Source organism: Leptopilina boulardi, unplaced genomic scaffold (genome assembly GCF_019393585.1).
Source record: "Leptopilina boulardi isolate dan_hultmark-lab unplaced genomic scaffold, ZJU_Lbou_2.1 LbouV2_392, whole genome shotgun sequence".
NCBI lineage: Eukaryota > Metazoa > Arthropoda > Insecta > Hymenoptera > Figitidae > Leptopilina > Leptopilina boulardi.
The window spans coordinates 51,952-77,179 of record NW_026137965.1 but is presented as its reverse complement, the minus strand read 5'-3'; positions in this window follow the sequence as shown (position 1 = coordinate 77,179).

Genomic DNA, 25,228 nt, shown 5'->3' with positions numbered 1-25,228 from the left:
TTAAATTTTAGGGTGGTTTTTTTTTTTTTTATTAAAATAGAATTTATTATTATTCATTATTATCTTCGCCACTACCCACTATATATCATTAACAACATGTAGTATATATATTATTGCTATTTTTGTTTCAGATTCCTGTACCGCAACCCCCAAACAACAACAACAATAATAATACTCATAATGATAATAATAATGATAATAATAATGAAAATATAGGAAATAATGAAAATCAAAATGAAAATAATGAAAATAATGAAAATGAAAATAATGAGGAGGGACAATAATATTAAGTTTTAGTTTTAGAAAAATAGTTATAATTTTTATAAGAATAATTTTAAGTTAATATTAAATTTTATATTTTATAATTATAAGAATTTTAGAAGTAATAGATAGTTTATAAGATTTTGTATGTAAGTAACTGTAAAAAAAGAAAATTTGTTAATAAAAAATAAAAAGAGAAAAAAAAAAGAAAATTTTATCAATAAAAAAAAACAAAAATAAAAAGAAAAATTTATCAAAAAAAACAAAAATAAAGAGAAAAAAAATAAAATAAATAAAAATTAATTAAATAAATAAAAAATAATGAACAAATAAAGGAGAAAAAAAAATAAAAAAAAAAAATATTGGGGGTCCCGGGGTTTGAACCCTGGTTGGCCCCGTAAGAGCCGAGAGCTCTAGCAAGTTTGTATTTTCACTTGCTATTGCTCTTAAAAAAAATCTTCGCTATAGGCAGTCGTTCTCTCTATCAAGGTCGTTCCGGTATTCTCAACCTCTGCTCCTTCGGCGCGCTTCTGATGGCTTGCGGGCGAAGAACACTGATATATTATAATATATCAGTTAATTTTATTAAAAGGGGATAGAATAAAAAAAAAAATTTGTATATGAAAAATATGTAATTTTATATTGTTTATTTATAAAAATTCTTGAAAATGGAGAATTAATTATATAATTATATATGAATATATATACAGGTGTATATATATAGATATACATACATACATATATAATTCCCTTTTTTTTAAATAATGCATTTTTAATGTTTAAATAAATAATAAATAGTATTATTATTATTATTATTATTTTTTTTTTAATATAATTGATAGATTTTATTTAAAATTTTAATCATTTTAAGGTATCACATCGGCACTAATCGGAGTAAAAAGTTTGTAGCTCGCATCACTACTTCCCGCACTATACTTTCGCTCTGAACTCCCTATACTCTCAGCCCATACTGTACCTACTTCTACAAATACACTCGTACACGTTTACACCACACTAGCAGCGATTGGAAGGAGTAGGAGGTTTGACAACGTCGCTATAAGTCTCGCTTTGACTACTGTGGACTACTGTCTCTCTCTAACTAATGTTACCATCCTGCGATGTTGCCACATCAAAGTGGCGGGTGTGCTATATATTGCAAATGACGTCAAGAAATAGAATTTTTAATTTATAATTACAAATAAACGGCACGGTAAATTATAAATTTCTTTGTATATTTTAGTTCCAAATTTATTCGTGAATTGAACATTAGTTTTTGAAAAAAATTTATAGAAAACTTCTGATGATATTTATGAAAATGTACTTCTCCCCCATACATTAGTCCCGTCTCCCATGCAAAATAAGCAACTTTGATTGCTAATATCTCTGGTTTCGTACGGCGAAAATTCTTCATATTTTGCAAATTTGTCAAGAATGACAATAAGAACATATGGTAAAATTTTCAAGAAAATCTATAGAAAACGGTTTTACCGATGTGATACCTTAACTAAATATATAAAAAAAAAATTTTTACCTAAAATTATTATTTATATATATATATATTTTTTATATATGCACTATATGTATATATATCATTTTTTTAAATATTTTTTTATAAAATATTTTAAATGAATATTAATTCTATAAGTTAAATTCTCAAGTTTCTTTGCCTTCTCGCATACTATCATACCGTCGATGTTATGATTATGCGTTATATATACAATGTGAGTATCAAAGAAATTTGTCGTCTGACACTGTGATGCTCTAGTCAGTATGGTGTTTCGTATTTGAATTTGTTGCAGTGTCCTTTTGACTGGATTATCGTGAGGATCAAAAAAATATAAAAATTTTAATATGAGTATGTTAGAAAAATCAGATAATTTAGAATTAAGTAAAATGTTTATGTTTATAAGTGGATATATTAGTGATAGTGAATTAAGTGACTGTTCTGAAGGACGAAAAGAACTTGAAAAATTAATAAAAAAGGAATTTCCAGAATTTTTAACATTAGTGTCAGATTATTTTAAGGGTGTGGGCAAAATTCCTCTATTGTGTCGGTATCTTTCCAAGGAAGATGTAAATAGTTTAGTTTCTTCGTTTCATTTTTTTAAGTGTGGAATTAATCGACTAATTTCTTCTTGGTACCAGGTGAGAACAGGTGAACTAACTGAAAAGGGGTGAGTAAAAAAAAATATAAATTTTTTATTTTTTTTTTTTATTTTTTTTTTTTTTTTAAATAAAAAAAAATAAATAAAAAGAATGAATTTTTATAATTTTTAAATATCATTTTATTGTAGTTTATGTGAATAGAAACATTTGATCACCACAACGTGACACGATATTTTGATATGTAAGACATCAAAAAAAATATACGTTTATCCATTTATTAGTTATTGTTTAACATTTTGTTTATTTATTAATTTATGCTAAATGTTTTTTTTTTTTTTTTTTTTTTTTTTTTTTTTTTTTTTTTTTTTTTTTTTTTTTTTTTTTTAAATTTTAATATTTTTGGATTTGATTGTAGGACTATTTTTAATGTTGGTTGTTGGGAACCATTTGACCCTACCGATAGTCTTCCTGGGCAAGTTCGGTTATCAGGTGTTCCTTGGGAGGATTTACCTGATCAATTTGATGGAGAAATTTTTTGGAGTCAGGAGTATATAAAAATGCAGCCTGAAAGTAAAATTTACTGGAGAGGTTATTGGCGTCCGGTAAGTGTAAAGTTGTATATGTTTAAATATATAGAAATTATATAATAAAAAAAATTTTGTTTATTATTATTTTATTTATATATTTTTAAAAGAGATTTAAATTTTCCTTTTAATTTTAGTTAAATGTTTAGTGTTCTAATTAGTATGTTATTTTCAGTGGAATTTTGTACATCCGGGAAATATAATGCTCCGTGAGAAGGACAGAAAATTGAGGAAAATTAATAATGAGGCATCAGAGTGTTTACTTACGGAGTTACCAAATGGTCGAGAAGGACTTGATTGGATTCCGATAAGGAACAGCCTAGTTTTAGTTTTGGTGGAAGAATTTTCGGATGGTCCGTTTTCTAAACCGACGTCTTTTTGGTCATTGGTGGGTTATAAAAAAAAATATATACGTATTTAAATTACCTATATATGTATTTTTTTCTGTAGTATTAATATTTTTTTATTTATTTTGTTTTCAGCGACCTATGGTGGACGTTCTTCTCTTGTGGAGTCCGCCTTTTAAAAATATGAAGAGAAACGAGTTCTTCGTCGATAAAAAATATGGTTATTAGGATTTTTAACGTTGTAAATAGATTAGAATTTTCTTTCAAGTAGTGTTAGTTTTTATATTTCTTTATTTAGATTTTTATAGTTTTGTATTTTGATTCTCCTTTTTTATTAAATTTTAAGAAGAAAATATATATATATTTTCACTTTTATATTAAATTTTGAAAATTTATTCAATTATATTGCACTAATATCCATTCATCTGCAGTTAATTCTAGAATCCAACGATATAATCTGCTATTTGTTATATTTAGGTTTGCTAGCCAATCAAATGCATCATGTCCATGTGGTAATAAGATAGAGTTTTCTCCAATATATTCATTGAATCTTCTTCTTGCGTGAACTAGAGTTAAACAAACCTTTTCGTGATAGCTATAATTTTTCTCTATTGGTTGAAAAGTTCGAGAGGATTTTGTTATATATTTTATCTCATTATCTGTATATTCAGCAAGGATTGTTCGAAATTTTTCTTTCAAAATTTGAAAATATAATATTAATTGTCCTGAATATATTGGGTAGGTTATTATTTCTGGAATTTCAGTTTCAAACTCGTTATCTATGAAGTCGTGTGCATCAATTTTGTCGACAAAAAATTTGCATTGAGCTGCTTGAATAGTAATTCCATTTTCGGAAAAGATATTAAATGCTGTTTTTATAGTATTTTGATGTTCTTTTAGATTTTTACTTGTAATAAGAATTCCTTTAGGGAAAAAGATTATATCTTTTCTATGCGTAGGAGGAAATACAATTTCTAAAAATTTTAAAAAGGTTTTCTCCGCATTTTTAATTGATGGTGCTAAACGGGTGAATTTATATGTTCCTACTGGTGTAATAAATGACGTTTTGTCTGTGTCCGATGGATTTATTTCTATTCGAGAGTATAAGTCCATTAAGTCAATAATTGATATTTTCTTTGCATCATTTATTTTTATTCGAATGTCTTCGATTGTTGTTTGTTGTGAAATAGTATCACGTATTAGTAAATTTAATGTTGTGAAATCTGTCCCAAATTTGTAAGTAAGTCGTTGTGTATGAGGTATCCATACTAGTCTCACAGAAATTTTATTGTTATAAGGTGATGTTGATTTTTCAAAAATTTTTGCATATAACAAGTGATCGATTTGTTCTAAAAGATCTTCCTTTTGGTGTTGGGAATATGATGTTATTGGATTGTAACTTTCTTGAAATGGTAAATGATTAATAGTGTCAATATAGTGCCGAATTTGAGGAAAAGTTTCAAATGAATGTAGAGCAAAAAGTGGGTAAAACAAAAATATTATTTCGTTTACAAATTCAACTTCTTTGGAACTCAACTTTTCTGTTTCTAATTCTTCAAATATTCGTGTATATTCCTCATTACAAATTAGACGATTTTCCTCCATTGTAACCTGAAAATAATAACAGTGGTAAAAAAAAGGTATTTTATTCTTTAATTTTCGTCGCTGGGAATATAGCTCCAATTGACTTTTTCTATGTCTAGAAGCCATTGCATGTGTTTAAAACCTCTTGATATAGTTTCTAACCATTCTAAACTATTTCTTCCGTCATAAAAAAGGATAGAATTGTTAGTAATGAATCCTTTAAATCTTCTTATAGAGTGTATAATGGCAAGGCCAATTTTATCGTGATAACCATAGAATTGTTCCTGTCCGTTATATGTTCTAGATGAATTACTTAAAGGTGTAATATGAGTTTTATGGTATTCAGAAAGAATGGTGTCGAATCCTGTTTCTTTCATTACTAATTGAAGTAATATTTTACCTGTATAGGTTTGGGGTTCATACACAAAATTTTGTATTCCCATGGATTGGTTTACAAATTCATAGCAATCAACAATAGATCGAAATAGTTTGATTTTACTTGGGTTAATTGTAATAACGTGATATAGTAGAGTATGAAAGGTATTAGTAAGTATTAATAGCTCGGGCTAGCTATTATTATTCCAAGAGGGAGAAAAACAATGTTTTCATCTTTCCATCTTGGGAACAGTCGTCGCAACAAATTAATAAATGTTACTTGAGATCCTTTTATCGAAGGTAAAAGTGATGTAAATTGATATTTTCCAACTGGTGTAGTAAATGCTGTTTTTGATGCGTCTTCTGGATGGAGAAGTATTCGACCATATAGCTCTTCTAAATTCATAATTGAGAAATATAAATTCTTACTAAGTAATCCCCGTATTTCAGAGAGTTTTTGAAAAGCAGGTTCTATTGAAATATGTTTCCGATTGAGTGATGTAAGGGGTACAGTTATTCGCCATTGTGGTTCTTCTGTAAGTGATAATCTTTGTCGTGAAACAATAATTTCATTGTTGTATTTTGAATCAGATGGAATAATTGTTCCTATAGATAATAGTGTAGTAATTTGAGAAAATATATTTTCTTGTTGTTGGGCAGAAAAATCTGTAATCTTTTTATAAGATTTTTTTATTAATTTTTCATTTTTGGTTGTTATTTTGTGTTCTTCAATTGGTCTAGTAATAGTATTTGTGAAAATATAACAATAATTTGCAATTATTTGTAGCACGATTTTTATTTCTTCTGTATCGAGTTCTTCGAGTTCCAATAACTCGTAGATTTTTAAATGTCCGGGGGGTATTTCGTCATCAAGATGTTGGTTGTTCATATTGTAGCTGAAAATAGAACAGATATCTATTTTTCATAATAAAAATTTCGTTAGCTTATTTTTATGGATTTTAGTTGGTTAGTAAAAATAATAATGTTTTCATACCAGAATATTATTTATTCTTCTTTTTTTTTTTTGAAGAATTTTGCTTCCAAGCTGATTAAGCAATTATCAGTGTTAGAGTTCTAATAATTTTCTCTAACATCTGAATCTGCTCAAACAGAGTAGGAGTTATTATTTTATTCATAGGCTATCTTGATTTTGTCCATATGTTTTTGAAATCGTTGACCATCTTCTCCTTCAAGTATGACATTATGCATGTTGGTTATGTCAATAATTCTGTAAGGGCCATGGTATCGCTTTTCAAATTTACTGGTTCTAGGTTCTTTTTGAATATAAGCTAAATCGCCAATTTTACCTTGAAATTCTTTGCAACTTTTATCATAGTTTAGTTTAGAACGACCTTTGGCTTGAATTAAATTTTTAGCAGCTAATATTTTTATTTCATTAAGTCGTGTTATTAATTCTCGTAGATAAGTTCCATAGGTAACTAATTTTTCATCTTGAGGAAATGCAGTTGGTGCACGAGCAATTTTTCCAAATACTAATTCATAGGGGGTGAAATTTGTACCTTCATGAACAGAGGTATTGTAGGAAAACATTGCAAATGGTATTAAACGATCCCAATCGTCAAAATGTTTTGCATAGTGTTTTATAAATTCCATTAAGACTGTATGGCTTCGTTCTAATGACCCGTTGGTTTGAGGGCGATATCCAGAAGTGGTTAGTTGTTTTACTCCAAATATTCGGCATAGATTACTCATTAATTTACTTACAAAACTACCACCTCTATCGGTTAATATTGCGCGAGGGGCACCAAATTGTGAGAAAAGGTTTCTTGCTATTGCATGTGCAATTGTAGTAGTGGAAATATCTGGTACGGGTACAGCAATACAATATTTGGATAGATTATCTTGAATTGTTAAAATGTATTTATTGCCATCAGGGGTAGTTGGAAGTTTACCTACGGTATCGAGAGAAACTTTATCAAAAGTATCTATAGGCGTATCAGTAATAAGCATAGGCTCTCTTATTCTAGATCTAACTACCTTTTGTTCCTGACATGTTTTGCAATGTCTAATGAAATCAGTGACGTCATTTCTCATTCCTGACCAAACAAAACGTTCTCTAATTCTTCGATATGTTTTGGTTATACCTTTATGACCTCCTATAAGACTTTTATGCATTTCAGAAATTATTTTTAAACGGTCTTGTAAAGGTGGAATCAAAACATTACTATAACATAGGGTTATGGTTACAATATCCAAGTAGAAAATTTTTGTTAGAACTTCGGAAAATTGAGTTGGTCCTAGAGAATCCAAATAGTTTCCTAATAAAGAAAATCGTAGTGTTTTTATTGCTTCTTTTATTAATATTTTCTGTAAATTTTTGAGGCAAATTTCGAGATTAGTTTTACTTAAGTTATCGGAATGTTTATTTTTAACTATAATTGTAAATATTTTATAACTTCCATAAGAAGTAATCAAAATTTGACCTAATTTTGGATTTTGTAGTTTTATTTCTTCAGGATCTATAATTCCTAGATCAATGAATAGTTTATCTATTGATGTAAGAAATTCGCAATTTGCAGAAGTAAAGTGTACGTAATTATCTCGCTTATAAGTGAGGTTTTCTCTACAACTTTGAATATTTAAATTTCGAACATATAATCCTTTTATTGAATTTTGCAGATCGTTATCTAAAATTGGTTTAGTTGGTTTATCTATAGATTCTTGAAATGTAGTAGGGCAAAAAGCTGTGTTTTCTTGTATATTGGGATGAGTTGTATCATTCGTGTTTTGTTTATCTACGTGTTTTATTTGTTGTTCATTTTCCTGTGGTTTCATTATAGTCAAATTTTCTTCGTTTTCTTCTTGAATAGTTTCCGGAAAAACTCTTTGACGTACAGATGGTGTAGATCTGGCTTTTGGTTGTATTGTCGTTAGTGGAGTAGCTAAGCTTTGTAATGGCAAAGGGGTTGATGTGATTTGCGGGTTAGGAGGTATTATTGAATTTTCTTCTTCATTCATTTCTTCTTTTTCTTTATCTATATTTAATGTTGTTAGTCCAGTTTGTTTTTGAGTATGTTCGATAAGTTTTTCAATTCGACTTTCTAATTCGTGATCTTCATTTTCTGTATCATAAGGATCTAAATATTTAAGAGTTTCTAACAGTTCTTCATCTGACTCTCCTTCAGATATTCTTTTAAGAGAAATAGAATCTTGTTCTTGTGAAAATTTATCTTCGCGTTCTTTTAGAGATTGATTAAATTTTTCAAATGATTTTTGTAATTCATCTCTTATTTGTTGACGTGTACTATCTAAAGAGGATTCGTTAAGTTGAAAATCATCATTTTCACTGTTAGTACCTGATTCATCCTGCGGAGGTCCTTCTAAGGAGATTGGAACAATTGATTGATCGGTGATTGGCTCGTTGTTGTCCTGACTTTGTTCTGGTTCCATTTCTTGAAAAGAAGGTTCTATAGTAGTAAGAGCAGGTGCGCTCTTAAGTGGAGTAGGAAATTTTGCGGAATCTGCGGTTATATCTAAACTAGGGAAAACACTTTTTCTTCTTTTCCAAATAGGAATATGTAAACTGGTTGGTTCTTCTTCATTTAGGTCAGATTCTTCTGTTTCCTTAGCAGCACTTTCACTTTCTGTGTCGTCTATTTCTTTTAAGAAAATGTTCTCTTTCGCTTTACGTGGATGGTGTCTTTTAGCAATTGAACTAACATTTTGTTCGTCATGTAATTTTGTTGATGAAGTAGAAGTGATTTTTGATCGTGGTCTTAATCGACTTGTCATGGGTCTTTTAGCTAGATCTTGAAAAGTTTGTGAATCAGGGGTAGATTTGGAACTGGGGACTTTTGGTTTGGTAATTGGTTTGGGAATTACTTTAGGTTTCAAAAGAGGGTTTGGCTTTGAAATTGGTTTAGTTAGTGGAGGAATAGATGCTTTTAGTTTTTCTTTTTCATCGCTTGGATTTTTACTGGAAGTTGATGGTTTTTCTAAACTTTTCTTAGTTGATCTTGTCATCATGAATACTTTATTTTGTAAATCGTCGCTTGTTTCGGAAGGATTTCTAGATAAAGCATCTGCATTACAATTTAATTTTCCTGGTTTATATTTGAAAGTGTATTCGTAATCTCTTAATTTTAATCTCCAACGAACTAGTCTTTGACCAGGGTCTTTTATACTATCAATCCAACGCAAGGGTTCATGATCACTTACTAATAAAAATTCTCGTCCATATAAATAAGGACGAAAATATCTTACAGCGTATAAAACTGCGAGACATTCTTTTTCTGTTGTAAAATAGTTTTTCTCAGGTCCTGTTAAAAGTCGTGATAAATAAGCTACAGGGTGGTCAAATCCGTCTTTTTCTTGACTTAATACCGCTCCAATCGCATAATCAGACGCATCTGTAGTTAAAGTAAACTTTTTATTAAAATCAGGGTATTGTAAAATAGGTTCTTCGCAAAGGGCATTGCGAAGTAATTTAAAAGCTTCCTCATGTTCAGGAGCCCAAATAAACTTTTTGTCCTTTTTTAATAAATCAGATAATGGTTTTGCCTTTTTAGAAAAATCTTGTATGAATCGCCTATAGTAGCCTGCAAGACCGAGAAATTGTCTGATGTTTCGTACATTTGTTGGTGTGGGAAAATTCTTTACAGCTTCAATTTTTTTAGGGTCGGGTTTTAATCCGTCGTTACTTATAATGTGACCTAAATATATTACTTCACGTTTCAAAAATTCGCACTTTTCTGGTTGTAATTTTAAGTTAGCTTGACGTAATTTTGAAAATAATCTTTTAATCTTTTTACCGTGTTCATTTAAGTCTTTAGCATAAACAACAATATCATCGAGATAAACAAATAATTCTACACCTTGGAGTCCTCTAAGGACTTGGTCCATTAGTCTTTGAAAAGTAGCAGGGGCGTTTTTTAGTCCAAATGGCATTCTAATGTACTCGTAATGTCCGTTGAGTGTGGAAAATGCAGTCTTTGGTCGGTCGATTGGATCAGTCTCTATTTGGTGAAAACCCCACGCTAAGTCAAAGGTGGAAAAATACCTTGCTTCCCCTAAATGATCAAGAATATCCGTGATATTAGGTAGGGGATAAGCATCCCCTATCGTCTTTTCATTTAAAGAACGAAAGTCTATCACGAGTCGCCATTTCTTGTTACCTTGGGCGTCCGGTTTCTTTGGTACTATCCACAGTGGTGAGTTGTAGGGTGAATTAGATGGTGCTATGATCTCTTCTGAAAGCATTTTAGTTATTTGTCGCTCAATTTCTTCTCTTTGGATTGGTGGAAAACGATATTGTCTTGTATTAATAGGGATATCATCAGTAGTAGGGATTTTATGCCTTACTAGAGGAGTAGAAGTAAGGTTATCACCTGGGAGATAAAAATCGTCTTTAAATTCGTTAATTAAACTTTCTACGTGTTGGATTTCTTCTGTATTTAAATGTTCTAACCTTAATTTTTCCATAACTGCTTCTGTTCTGTCTGTTGGTGGAATAGGATTTTCGGAAGATTCAAAACATTCGAGATATTCATCGCCTGGTATATTATAATATTCGAAAGGTATTAATTCTTGTGGATTTAATTCAATTGTGACGTCATCGTTTGTGGTATTAATAGCCAAAATATATGCAACTCCATTTCGATTTGTTACAGCTGCTTCTCCTATATAAATTCCAGGATTTGTTGGTACGAAAGGAAGATATCCTTCTTTGATTTCTGTGTTTAAAACGTCGATAGGTATAGTTTCTCTCATTCTAGCATGAATTTTAAAAATTTTTGAAGTTTTTAGTGCTTTTGTATCTGGATCAAAAGATTCTTGGTCAACAAATGGTATTGGTTTAGTTGGTTCGGAATGTGTAACAATAGTGTTATGCCAAAATGATATTTCGGTCTTTTCCTGTCGAAGGTAATTTCGGCCTAAAATTCCGTCCGTAGTAATAGGAAAATCTGTCATAACAACTTGAAATTTTACGGGTGCTTTTCTGATAGTTAATATTATACTACCTAAAGTTCTGGCTCTGAGTTTTGTAATACCTGAAAGTTCTATGGCTTCTGTCGGGTCGATTAATAATTCTCTTTTTAATTGATTTATTTTTATAAGATTTACGTCTGCGCCTGTGTCAATCAAAAATCGAGCTCTAACGTTTCGAAATTCAGGAGCTGAAATTTCTATGACTGGGGACTCACAGCATTCTCCGTTGGCTTGGAAAATGTTTCCGAGTTTTCGAGGAACTTCACCGTCATACGACGCTCTGGTTTCACATCGCTCGTCGTTGCGTCGTTCCGACGGGCGTAGTTGTAGTTTAAATTTTCGGGACGTTTTTGAGGAATTGGGGATGATGAACGGGGTGGTGTTGAAGAGTTAAATGGTTTAGGGTTATTATATGCTTGATTAGGTGGTTGATGAGAAGGTGAAAATTGTGGTGGATAAGGGGGGTATGGATAAGGATTAAAGTAAGGATAAGGATAAGGGTAAGGATATGTTGGATATTGTGAACCGGAAGGTTGTGGAAAAGGATTTTTCAAGATGCTTACTGCTGGTTGTTGATTTTGATTTAATCTGAAATGTTGATTTGGACTGGGGCTTCTATCACGCATAGGGGGACCTGAATTGTGTTGATCCTGTCTTGATACGCGATATGCAGTTGGTCCGCTAAATTGTTCTCTTTGTCTATTTTCCACATGAAGAGCTGCTTGCAAAGCTTCTTGTATATTTGCAGGGTTACGCATATCTACGTTAGATGACATGTCGTCTGGCAAACCACGAATAAACGCTTCTAGGGCACAATCTCTTAAAGGAGAATACATATTTTCGGCTTCAGCCCCATATTTTTCTTCTAGGGCAGCTTCAGCACCTGAGCAGAGGAGAGAGAGTCTATCATGAAATTCATTTACTCCTTCCCCTCTTCTCATTCGAATCGAAGCAATTTCTTGTAAAAACCAAGGGTATGATTTTGTGGGCAAAAATCTTTTCTTTAAATGTTGTATTAAGTCTTTTAGGGTATTAAATTGATGGTCGCGTACACTATCTCTAGCAGCACCTTTAAGACGTCCTAAAACTGCTTTTACATACTTTCTTTGACAAGTTGCTGGTACATAAGCTGCACCATTATAAATATCTTGGATAAAATCATGAACACGCATATTTCTTCCGTCAAAAGGTTGTACATGCAAAATGCCTTGTTGTAACGCTATGCATTCTGCCATACTTGTGACCATTTCAGTAGTTACATTATGATCGATTTCGGTACCTAGTGTATTATCATCATTATTTTGAGGGTTATGTTGTTCTCCAAGATTACCTGGATGGTTGTTTGCTTCGTCAGTCATGTTTAAAAGGGATCGAAAGTGTCTTTGATAATATTTGCGTTTCTTTTTATGGGGTGGTGTCATTTATTGTAAAATGACCATTAATCCTAATTTCCTGCACGTACTTATTACTGATACGTATAAGAAGAAATAAAATAAGATGTATCTCAGTAGGGTTATTAAAATAAAAGTTTGAGTTTATTTTTCAATTTCCTTTTGATTATTAGGATTAGATTTATATTTATAGCAAAATAAGTAGGTGTGACCACGTTGGAAACAATATTCACAACAATTAGTCCACTTATATAATTTTAATTTTGGTCTAATAGGATTTTCAAGAGGTAGTGAGATAATAAAAGTTTTCTCTGAATTTTTCTTTTTCTGTTCACTAAAATAATACACTCTATTTAGAGATTCTAATATTTTTCTAGCTGCAGAATGTTCAGCGTCTTTTAGTCTTTTTTCACCGTCTCCTATTTCTTGAAAATAATTATTTTGATTATAATCTTTAACAACACATTTTACGTAAAAAGTTTTATCGTGCTCTAAACCAATTGTGTAGTGTAGAGAATAAATAGGTTTGGACAGATCGTATTCTGCAGTTAATTCTTCAAGAGAAGATTTGGCGTATTTTAGAGTTCGAATTTTTCCTTTAGGAAAATGTGGGTTTGATGCGATTTCTAAATTTGGAAAAATAGTGTTTAATGTAATGTTACTAGAATACATATAATAATTTTATTTTTAATTGGATAGTTTTTAAGTTTTATTCCGCTTTGAGGTTTTCGGTGTGGTTGTGTAGTTCTTTTCTTAATTCAGTAATTAACGAATTAAAATTTTCTTTATTTTTAGTTAATTTGGTAGAATTTATTTCAAAAATGGTTTGAGGAAAATCAAGAATCAATTTCGCTAGTATTTCTTTCCACTTATATTCAATAGTTCTTTTATCTCGTTTTTTGTTTATTCTAAATTTCATTTGAATTGGCCTGGTTATAATTAATCATTTTAATTTTAAACTAATTAATTTAACTTATTGCTTGGTTGTTAATAAATCCATTCATTAAATAATTAATTAAGATGCCTTAGATACGAGCAGTACACTCAAGAGTCTAAGACAAAAAAAAACAAAAAAAAATAAGCAATATGTATATATTTCCTTTTCTGTTTTATTATTATTATAATATTTTTCCTTTTAATGCGAGCAGTACACTCAAGCAAAAAGGTAAATAAAACTATAATAAAACTAAAGGTAACTAAAGTAACTTAAAGTAACTTAACCCTTGAATACGAGCAGTACACTCAAGAATTCAAGGTACTAACTTAAAATTAACTAAAATATAATTAAATTTTACTAAATAACCAAGCAATAATATGAATTCAATTTATTGTTCGTTAACTTAAGATACTAATTAAAATTACTTAGTCTAAATTAAACTAAAGACACGAACAATTAAGCTCAAGTGTCAACTAAATGTAACTTAAAAATAACTTAAATTAATAACTAAAAGTAATTAAAACTAAATTAAAGTAACTTAAACTGAATTAAAAATAAGTTAAAAGTAAATTAAAGACACGAGCAATTGAACTCAAGTGTCAAAATAAAAATAAAAAAATAATAATAATATACCTTAAAATTAACTTAATCTAGTAAAACGAACAATAAAAAGCTGGTGTTTAATTCTGATTTATTGACAGGTAAGTGCAATTCAAACCAAATCCAAATAAAAAATTTTCAAAGTATAGATAAAATAAAATGTATTCTTTTATTTTATTTATTATAAATTTTTTTTTTTTTTTTTTTTTTTTTTTTTTTTTTTTTTTATAGAATTGATGATAAATGAATGTTTATTGAATGATAGAATTTTGTATCAAGTGATAATCGACACGAATATGGCTTCTTTTTAAAGAAATATTCAAATGGGTTGTGATGTATGAAATTATAAATTTGAACAGGCACACAAGATATATAAATTTCTCCAACAATTACACAATTTCAAATCAAGAAAAACAGAGATAGAATAGGTAATAATTTTGAGTGATTAGTCTTGTCAGAGTTAAGAACCTGATAGATTTATAATTAAGAACAATGTCAAATTTTGGCAGGAATCCCACCGCTGCCACCAGAAAATTTGCTAACTGTTACGTTTATATTTAATTTTGAAGGTAAGCGTAGTCAAAAGGTATTTTATAATCCTAAATGATTTGTTTCTTTATTTTATTATAAAACGAAAAATTTAAAGAATTTACAATTTCAATAAGCTTTTTGTATCAACTGAAATAAAAGTTTTTATTGCATCACATATTTCAGTTTTAAAATAATACTTATACTGTGTAATATAAAAAAACTTTGTTTTAATTTATGTGGTAAGTTATAGTAATATTTTATCACATCACTCAGTCTTGAATTAATGTTTAAATTAGATATTACTAAAAACTGTACTTTACTTATTGTAGTGGATTGTAACATTGCTACAATTATTTAGAACAATGAATTTTTCAGGTGTACATTCTTGTTCAGGTAGATTTTCAGACGTCGCAATTTTGATTTTTTTCGCGGGCTGTTTTTCAATCACAGACGAATTTTCAACTACTTCACTGAGTATTGCGTTAGAAATTTTTTTCGCGGTTGTCTTTTTGTACTCAGTCGAATCGTCGACATAACTTTGCGCGACAGTTGCTGATTTCCAGCCCCCATGGCGTTGTAAATCCATAGTTGTGGCCCCAGTATCTGCCAAAACCGTAGCAGAAGTTCGACGAAACGAATGTCCCATGTAGTCCTTCGGATTTTTCAAATTTAAAAATTCAGCAATTTTTTTTGGCATATTTCCAATTGTGTTGATGCCAATAACTTGGACAGTGCATTTTCCGTTTCGGTATTGTAGAAAAAAATTTTCTTTTTCCGCTTTTGCAGGACGCAGGCTTTGGTATTTTTCGACGATTGGAACAAATTGCGGATCAATGACAAATCTCCTCGGTACATTATTTTTAGTGTCCGGAATGATGATTTCAAGTAGCTCTCCTTGTCTCTTCAAATGATTTACTTGGATTGCATGAAGCTCGCTCTTACGGCAACATCCACTGATACCGAAAATCATGACGACCTGAATATAGTTTGTTTTTTTATTGCATCATCCATTAATTTTTTATTCAAAAATATAAAATTACTATTTAAATGTATAAAGTTTTTTTCTAATATAAAAATAATTAATTTCCATTAAATTATGACAAAATATATACCAGAAATCACGGTAGTTTTTTCACTTAAAATTAGGGAAAAAAAGAGATTTTGTTTTTAAAAAAAAATTGTTTATGTAAAAAGAGGATTTTGTAAATTAAAAAGATAATCTAAATTTAGAAATTTGTAATCATTTTTTTATTGATTGCAATACTGATTAATTGAATTTTCCATTGATTAAAATGTAAAATATTTCAATTTATAATTGACTAAAATTTTGAATAATTAAATTTTTTATTATTTAAACTCTCGATGTACGTTATAAAATATTACAAATGTTTACCTTCATTGCTAGGTAGATATCATCTGAGGCATTTTTCAAAAATGAGTTAATCTCATCTGTCGTGAAAACACTAGCTTTTTTTCCCTTGTAACCAGTCGAGTATTTACTTAAAAGGGCATTCAATTCTTTGTAATTGTCAATTGATATTTTTTCGTGAATTCGTATAGTGCTCTTCAATTTTGAGTGGATCGACCAAATAGTAGGCGGCTTGTATTTTTGCATTAGTTCCTTAAAATAAACTTTTAAGCAATTTTCGGATGTGATAGCTTTTTTCTCGATTTTCCAGGCAACGTATTTTTCATAAGTTGCTTCGTAAATTTCCTTTGATTTTTGTGGCAACAAATCCAATGAAATTTCCTTGGCCTCTTGTCGCATTTCGGGAGGCGTACACTGCTCTTCATCGCTTGACATTTTCGCGAAGCAAATGGTACAAGAAACTTTTTTATGCACAAAACACAATTGTTTATGAACGAGAAAGAGTTAAAAATTGTCACTCACAGTCACGACTTGACGAGATTATCAAGAAGGTTAGGTACTTCAGGTTAGGTTATGTCCGAATGTATCTGTAAGTCACGGTAAGATTACGGTTCTTAACGAAAATATTGACTCGGATCTAGTGGACGAAATTGTAACTACTTGAGAGTTATGAAATTATGAGAACACGCACAAACAAGGCTCTTTTTAGAACTCTAATGTCATTTGAGTTAAATTTCGTAACTAACGCAGCAAAAGTACTAAAAAGTATCGCTTTACGTTCATCTACGGAGGGACAAACAACGCCATTTTTATGATTGCGTTATGAAAAATTTATATCGTCACTGTTACCCAATCTGAATTAAATTGCTTTATAATGACCAATAAGAATTCATCTGATGGGGAGGAGTCATTGTCGTTTCTTGGTAAAAGTGGGGAAATGCACTGGTTCTTCTCCTCCAGACAATTCTTGGAAAAATGATCTTATTACATGACTTATATATATTCCAGTTATTTTTAGTTAATTAAGATATTAATAAAAATATTAATTGTTAATAATAATAAATAAATAAATATGTAAGTCATGTAAAAGGTCTTATTTTTGTGAAATTAATAATAAAATCATACAAACATTCAATCATACAAACATACACTAATTTTGTATAATGGAATATAATAACAACAATACTAATTAATTAAATAATTAATATACGTTAATTCTAAGATTAGTTGATCTTTAATCGATTCAGATTATTTGATCAGGTGATTGACCACGATGACCTCGTATGACACCATATGCATGTGTCTACAGAGTGCGAAAAATATGCTACATTGTGTCGGTCTTCTACTCTTATTCTTAGTAGAAGCGAACGACTTTTAATGGTCACGTACTGTGGTGACAGTCTTGACCTCTTATGAACTTTAATTGCCGTATTGGTTTATACTGCACTTTTTAATTTTGTATTAATTTTAGGTTTAATATAATAATGCAATAACAATCATACCATACAATAGGCTATACAATATTATGCATTTTACACAATATTATACCACACTAAGATAATATAATTATTACTATCATTATTATTAGATATTTTAAATAATGATTTTGAAAAAGATTTTGTGAACGTAACACTAGGATGTACCCAACAGGGGAATCGTCAGGTACATGAAAATTAAAAGAGTCGTCAACATTTTCAACCCATTTGAAACCGCCATAAGGGAGCGATTGAGCCATTGCCCAGCCATACAAATTGTTGGCATCGAAGTACATGAGGTAGCTTGTATCTTCGTTTTTGTCGAAATTCTCCATATATGGATTATTCGCTTTTGCATAGCGGTTGCAACATTGACTAATGCCGCCTCGAATACCCGACTCAACAAACATCATCATATCAATATCGGTTATAAGTTGTAATCCTATACTCGTGTACTTGAGCATAGCATCCCAAGTTAAACCTGGAGTCGTATAATAGTGTGCAGGATCTAACTTGTACGCAAAAACACATTGTTCGCGGAAGTTTTCAAAGACATCGGCAAGTAACAATACATCTGTTTTCATGTACAAGTGGACATAGTCGTAGAGATTTTGACAATCGAAATCGGACCAAACTTTCTGTGCATGCTCATAATCTTCATCAGAAATACCGGCATCATAAAGAGTACTGTAAAATTTCTCTTTCGGGGGCAATTCTGTCTCATCAAGCTTACTTTTTGAGTCAAAGTACTCATAGGGGAAAACACCCTTTCGCGTTAATAACTTAATTTTATCCGGATCACAGTCACCGTACTGGCAAAAACGGCGTTTACAATTTTATACTCATCCAAGTAGAATGCGAGTTTTTCTAGGGATGATGCCATGAATCTGAAAGAGTCAATGAATCGAAACTTGACCTCACTCCCCTTGAAATGTTTTGTGAAGGCGATATACTTCTCTTTGTTAATGGGGAGGAGATCAATTTTACCTTCAAAGCTCGTTGAAATCGCGTGAATTATAAAATGGGCGTCATAGCCACTTAAATTGTGGAACACTGCAGGGATCGTTTGACAATCTTGAAAATTTAAATTGCACGACTCATGCGCAGCACCCCTATACTTGCCAGTAAGATGACAATGATCTCGGACTTTTTTATCGCTTGCCGCTATTTTCTGATGACAAATATGGCATATTGTCGCTCGCTTAAAATCGCTGATTTCTTGAGGAGTTAATGCAGTCATTGGTATCGGATTTTTAAATACCTCATCAATTTTTTCAGCAATCTGCTTTAATTCCCCAGCAAACCATTTAGCTGGATCAGCTTCATGCCTTGGACATGGTACATAAACAGATTGAGATTTGTCGTAGCTACAATTCAAATAATATCCAATGCTTAATAGCTTATGGCGTTGAAATACTTCAGTCTTACTTAAATTGTTTACATCTTCATCAGCTGGAAGAAGTAAACTTTCACAGTCGGCGTAAATCACATACGGAACTTTTTCTTTATTTTTATAATTTTTAAACTTGATAATACTGTCTTTCGGCTTTGGCAACGTTATTTTACACTCATTCACTTTCTTACAATCTTCAACGTGTGCATTGAGTTTTTCTATAGAATAAAAATAGTGCAAGCATCGGTCGCAGATATACTTCTTTTCTCTGTGATTAGACAATTGCTTAAACACTAATCGCGATAAATCTTTTACCCACACGTAGTGAAAATTCATGAAATCACCATCATCGCATATTACATTCTCTTTAACACTCTCATCTGCATACATATCCGCAACGTATAAGAGATTTACATGTTTATCTCTTTTCTCCGCAGTAAGGTGAAGAGGATGCACCGAAAAGTCACCGTAGAACTTTGAAAGGCCATAGACGTTAATTGAGATGTCATTCAGCTTTTCAAATATTGGGACATTTTTTAACGCTACTGGGAATTCAATCCCTTCAAAATTTAATTCATCTTTAAATTTATTGTAGCTGGAAACACGCTCCGGATGTGACACGTTTGAATGCAAGGCTGAGAGTACCGCCCACTTAAAGCACTCGTTGTCCCTGTTTACAACATTAATGCATGCATGCTTGTTTTTAATTTGCGGAGGTAAGTTAATGTAAGAGCTTGCACGCAAAGGGTTGTATTTATTTACATTACTTTCTAACCTTATAATCGATTGAAGGTTCCAATTCGAACCCTTTGCGTGAAACTCTTCCACGCTGCGCAAGATTGGCTGTTTAATGTTCTCATCGAACCAATCATCTAAGAGGGTTGTGGTGAAGATACTGTTAGCCTTGCATCCGAAAGGAATAGGCTTAACAACCTCTTCACCATTCTCAACCCTCTTAAAGTTGGCGATGAGAACACCGTACACCAAAATGGGGCCGTACTTGTTCAAAGCATCTCTAATGCGGTCCTGAAACAGCCTGGACGCATCGTCCAAAAACGCGCTAATATCAATATGGACTAGATTCAGGACCGCATTAGTATATAGTCTACATGCAAAAGCACTCTCACACTCTTCCCAGCGCACGCGATTATTAATGTCTGGATCACCGATTCCAGCGCCATCTACAACGTGCGACTCGAATAAAGCCCGATATCGAACGATGGATTGCAGAATGCACACACATCTTTTCTTTTGATGTGTAAAGTACATCGATTTTAGAATGCTCGACAGCAAATTTTCATGTCTCGAACATTCTGCAACCCATCGCTCGATAAATGTACGCCTTATACCTACGTCACTCAATTGTGGCACCAACTCAAGAGCTTCCTTGATGAGTGGTAAGGTGACGTCACACTCATCCAGAATGGTCCTGTAGTTGGGATGTTTACGTGGTCCCTCGGTGGTTGTGACCTTCCGCTTCATCTCTATATATTCACAAGAAATACACTTAACCTAGAAAAGAACACACTTAACCTAGAAAAAAACACACTTAACCTAGACAAGAACGTACTTACAAACTAAATACTTAACCTAAGAAATACAGTAAATATAACAAAAAAAGATTGTAAATATAAATAACAAAAAAAGACAGTAAATGTTTAACAAAAAAAGACAGTAAATGTTTAACAAAAAAGACAATGTAACAAAAAAAGATAATAAGTAAATGGCAAGGGAGACTGCTGCGACTGCTTCACCTGCGAACAGAAGAAAGAATGACTAAATTCGCTCGCGATCCAAAATATATGCCCGAATATTTGCTCGCGCATGCGCAGTATAACGTTTATCCCCACTCTGACTTTTCACGCACTTCATTCCCCACTCCGACCTTTCACGCACTTCATTTCTCACTCTTACCTTTCGCGCATGCGTAGAATAAACATATACTTATGGAAAAGTGAACACGTTTATTATAAAAAATGTTAATTAAAAATTTAAAAAGGTTAATTAAAAAAGTGAATTAAAAATAATATTAATAATAAGGCGCATGACAGTACGCTGGCGGCGACGGTAGCGACGCTGTCGCCGATCTGGGCCGGGTGACTGCACCCTGGGCTCCGGGGTTGCCTGCACCCTGGGTGGCGGCGTCGGCGACCTGGGTGGATACCCTGGCGGGGTAGTCGGCACCCTGGGTAGTGTCGTCAGCGACCTGGACACTGGGGTTGACTGCGCCCTAGGTTGCGGCGTCGGCGACCTGGACCTTGGTGGAGAGCCTAACTCCACTCAAGATGGCGTCTCTGGCTGATGCCAATGGTACGTTGGCGGGGTTGCCGGCAATGGCAACTCATTGCCTTCATTCTGCAACTATAAATATTATATTATATTATAATTATATTATATTAATACTTACGTTATAGATGGACACCTTCCTCACATGGCACTCATAGCATGTACACCACTGCTCCATCGTCATCGACCACTCGGGAGTGATCTGCTGCTGCGAATGAGCTAGTGCCGCTGAGCTCGTAAGCTTAAAGGCTCCTACTCCCACCACGCGCTCTCATCACCTTGTGTGAGCGGCCGTTGAGTGAAGCTCCTACAATTTGAACACGCCTCGGTAACGCGCGCAATTTAAAACTCAAAAATAATTCAATAATTTATGTAAATAAATATATTAAATTAAATATTAAATAAATTATTAAATATTGGATTAATTATTAAATAAATTTTACGTATTAACTTATAGAAAGATAAAATAATTATAAAATAGTTGTAAATAAGCAGTATATTTAATTAATACACTGTAAGCATAAATGTGTAATATTACATATAAATAAAAAAATTAGTTAAAAATTATTAAACTTACCTTAATTTAAAAAAAGTTTTAATATATTAATTGCAAATATTTAAACTTACCTAAATAAATTAATTATATGTATAAAAAATATTTATTCAAAAATGTATAACAATAATGTTCAAATTATATGAATGAAAATGAAATTAATATTGAATCTAAATAAAGCATAGAAAATAAACCAGTAGAAAAAACCGGTGTGCAAATTCATAACAGTGTACAAATAAAATAAATAATAAACAATAAAAATAAAAAAAAAATAGGAAAAGAACTAGGCGCAATTGCGCCTACATCTAGGGTTTCGTGGCGCTTTAAATTTTAATTAAAAAAAAAATAAATCAATGTCAACTACTGGGACATGTCAACTATAGGGACATGTCAACTATATGGACATGTCAACTACTGGGACATGGCAACTATAGGGACATGTCAACTATATGGACATGTCAACTATTGGGACATGTCAACTATAGGGACATGTCCCAATAGTTAACATGCCCCTATAATTGACATGTCAACTATTGGGACATGTCAATTACTGAGACAGGTCAACTACTGGGACATGTCAACTATTGGGGTTTGTACTACGGACAGACGGACGCCAAAGTGAAACTATAAGGCTTTCGGCCATGGGCCACGAAACCCTAAAAACAATAAAACTTATATATATTCTTAATAGTATTAAAAAGCAAATTTCAAATAATGTAAAATAAAATATAACGCATGAAATATAATACTTGTAAAATAATATATATAATATAAGCACAAAAAATATATCACATGCAAAATAAAAAATACAATACAGAAAATTATAAAATAATAAAAATTGTATTTTTCAAATAATAATTAAATGTAAATATTTACATGTTCATATCAAATATACATTAAATATAAATATAAAACTAAAAACATTTTCTATATATATATACATAGACAAAAGAATATAAAAGATATATAAATATAAAAATATTAGAAAAAGATTTCTAAAAAAAAACATAACAAAAACACTTTTTTTATATAGGAAAAAAACGATTGAAAAAAACCTGTTACTTTCTAATATCATTCGAAGATAAAAAACAAAAAAACAATAACATTTTCTTAAACAGAATATAAAAGTAAAGAAAAGTTTGAAAGTAATAAGTAATAATAATACTAAAAGAAAAATTAAATTAAACAAAAAATTATAAATGAAAAAAAGTTTAAAAGAAATAAATATAAAAATATTAGAAAAAAGTTTCTAAAAAAACATAACAAAAACACTTTTTTTTTACAGGAAAAAAAGATTAAAAAAACCTGTTACTTTCTAATATTATTCGAAGATAAAAAACAAAAAACTATAACACTTTTTTTTTACAGAATATAAAAGTAAAAAAAGTTTGAAAGAAATAAGTAATAACACTAAAAAGAAAAATTAAATTAAACAAAAAATTATAAATGAAAAAAAGATTTAAAAGAGCTAGCGCCTTTTCATCGAAGAGGCTGTGGCTAATGCTGCCATAGCCTTTGTCAGGCGTTGCCGTTGGGTACCCTTTAACGGTTGTGCATTGATTTCAATAACACGTCGAGGAGCTGTCTGAGGTGGTTGGCGACGTGAAGCTGCCTGAGGTAGTTCCCTACATGCAGCTACCTGAGGTGCATCTGTACGTGGAGCTGTCAGAGGTGGTTGGTGTCGTGGAGCTGCCTGAGGTAGTTCCCTACGTGCAGCTACCTGAGGTGCATCTGTACGTGGAGCTGTCAGAGGTGGTTGGTGTCGTGGAACTGCCTGAGGTATTTCCCTACGTGCAGCTGCCTGAGGTGCCTCTGTACGTGGAGCTGGCAGAGGTGGTTGGCGTCGTGGAACTGCCTGAGGTAGTCCCCTACGTGCAGCTGCCTGAGGTGCCTCTGTACGTGGAGCTGGCAGAGGTTGCCGCTGTGAATGTGCCATGCGCTGTTTCAATTTTGCTGGGTATTTTTCAGATTCTTCAAAATCTGGATTTTGTGCTGGCATTTGTGAACAATTTCCAGATTTTGAAGAATCTGATGTTATTATTCTAGGGTTGGTCTTCATCCTCTCGCAAGACTGATTTGCCATCGTTTGCTCCTCACAAAGTGGTAATAAATCCCATCTCTTCCTTCTTATGAAAAGATCTGGCTCCAACGGATTGTATTGCATTTCTCCCATCTTTTCTAGTTCTTCGTTTAAATTATTCTAAAAGAAATATGACAATTAATTATTACAGAATAAAAGAAAAGTATTTAACATAAGAGGTTATAAAATACAAGTGTGATTTTTAAAGCAAAAGTTGAAAATATACGCACAAAAAAAATGAATAATTCTCTTTATAATAAAACTAGCAACTTTGTCGTCCGCAAGCGGCCGACTACGTTGCTAGTGTGCATTAACCATATTTTTTATTCACTTTTTTTTAGAAAAATTTAATATTAGAAATGTAAAAAAAATTTCTTTATATTGGATCTACCACCGAAGTAGCAAGGAATATTGCTCGAATGTCAAGCTGATATCAAGCGGCAATATTTTTGTGACATTCAGGCGATATCATAATGTCCTCTTCACGGGGACATTCCTCGGTGATGTATCTATATGATCTGTGTGACGGTCTTTCACACAAAAAATGTAACGCATTACAAAACTTACATTCTACATTTATTAAACCTAATTAATTCTGTGGAACTTTACTTTCATTGAAATCTTTAAAAGACATTATTGCAACTCCTGCAGTTTTTTTATTCCAATTATCGTTTTTACATGTTAAATTCTTTTCTTGACGCACATTCTTTTCATCTTCCGTTTCCGTAGAAAATTTTTTCTTCTTACATGACAAATTATTTTCTTGACGCACTTTCTTTTCATCTTGAGTTTCCATTGATATTTTGCTTTTCCTACATGCCAAATTTTTATCCTTGCGTATTTTCTTTTCATCTTCAGTTTTTATAGATAATTTCTTTTTTTTTGCATGTCAAATTTTTTTTTGCGCTCTTTCTTTTTTATTTCTGTTTTATTACGATTACGTTTTCGCAATCTCTCATTCTCCTGTCTTATTATTTTCTGCTCATATGTAACTTCGCGCCTTGCCTTCCTTTTTCTTCCCTTCTCTTTAATTGCTCGAATTATCTTTTTATCATTTTCTTTACTCAGAAAATTCTTCATTTTTAAATATTCATGTGGTGAAATTTTGTTCACATTATTATCAGTTGTACGAATTATTTTCTTTTCACTAGTGTCATTTAGAGAATGTTTAATTTTTAAATATTGTGTTAATAGAACTCTGTTAATATTATTATTGTGCAAAGTATTAAAAACAGAACAAGAGTTTAAAATATAATTTTTATGTTCCTAAGTTCAATTTATGAAAAGACGGTTCTAATTATTCTCTATTATCGAATTATCGTAATAAACATAAATTCAGTGACCATAATTGTTATTACCGCTAAAAAGTATTTGAATATGTTTATCACCTTCTCTAATTGGGACAAT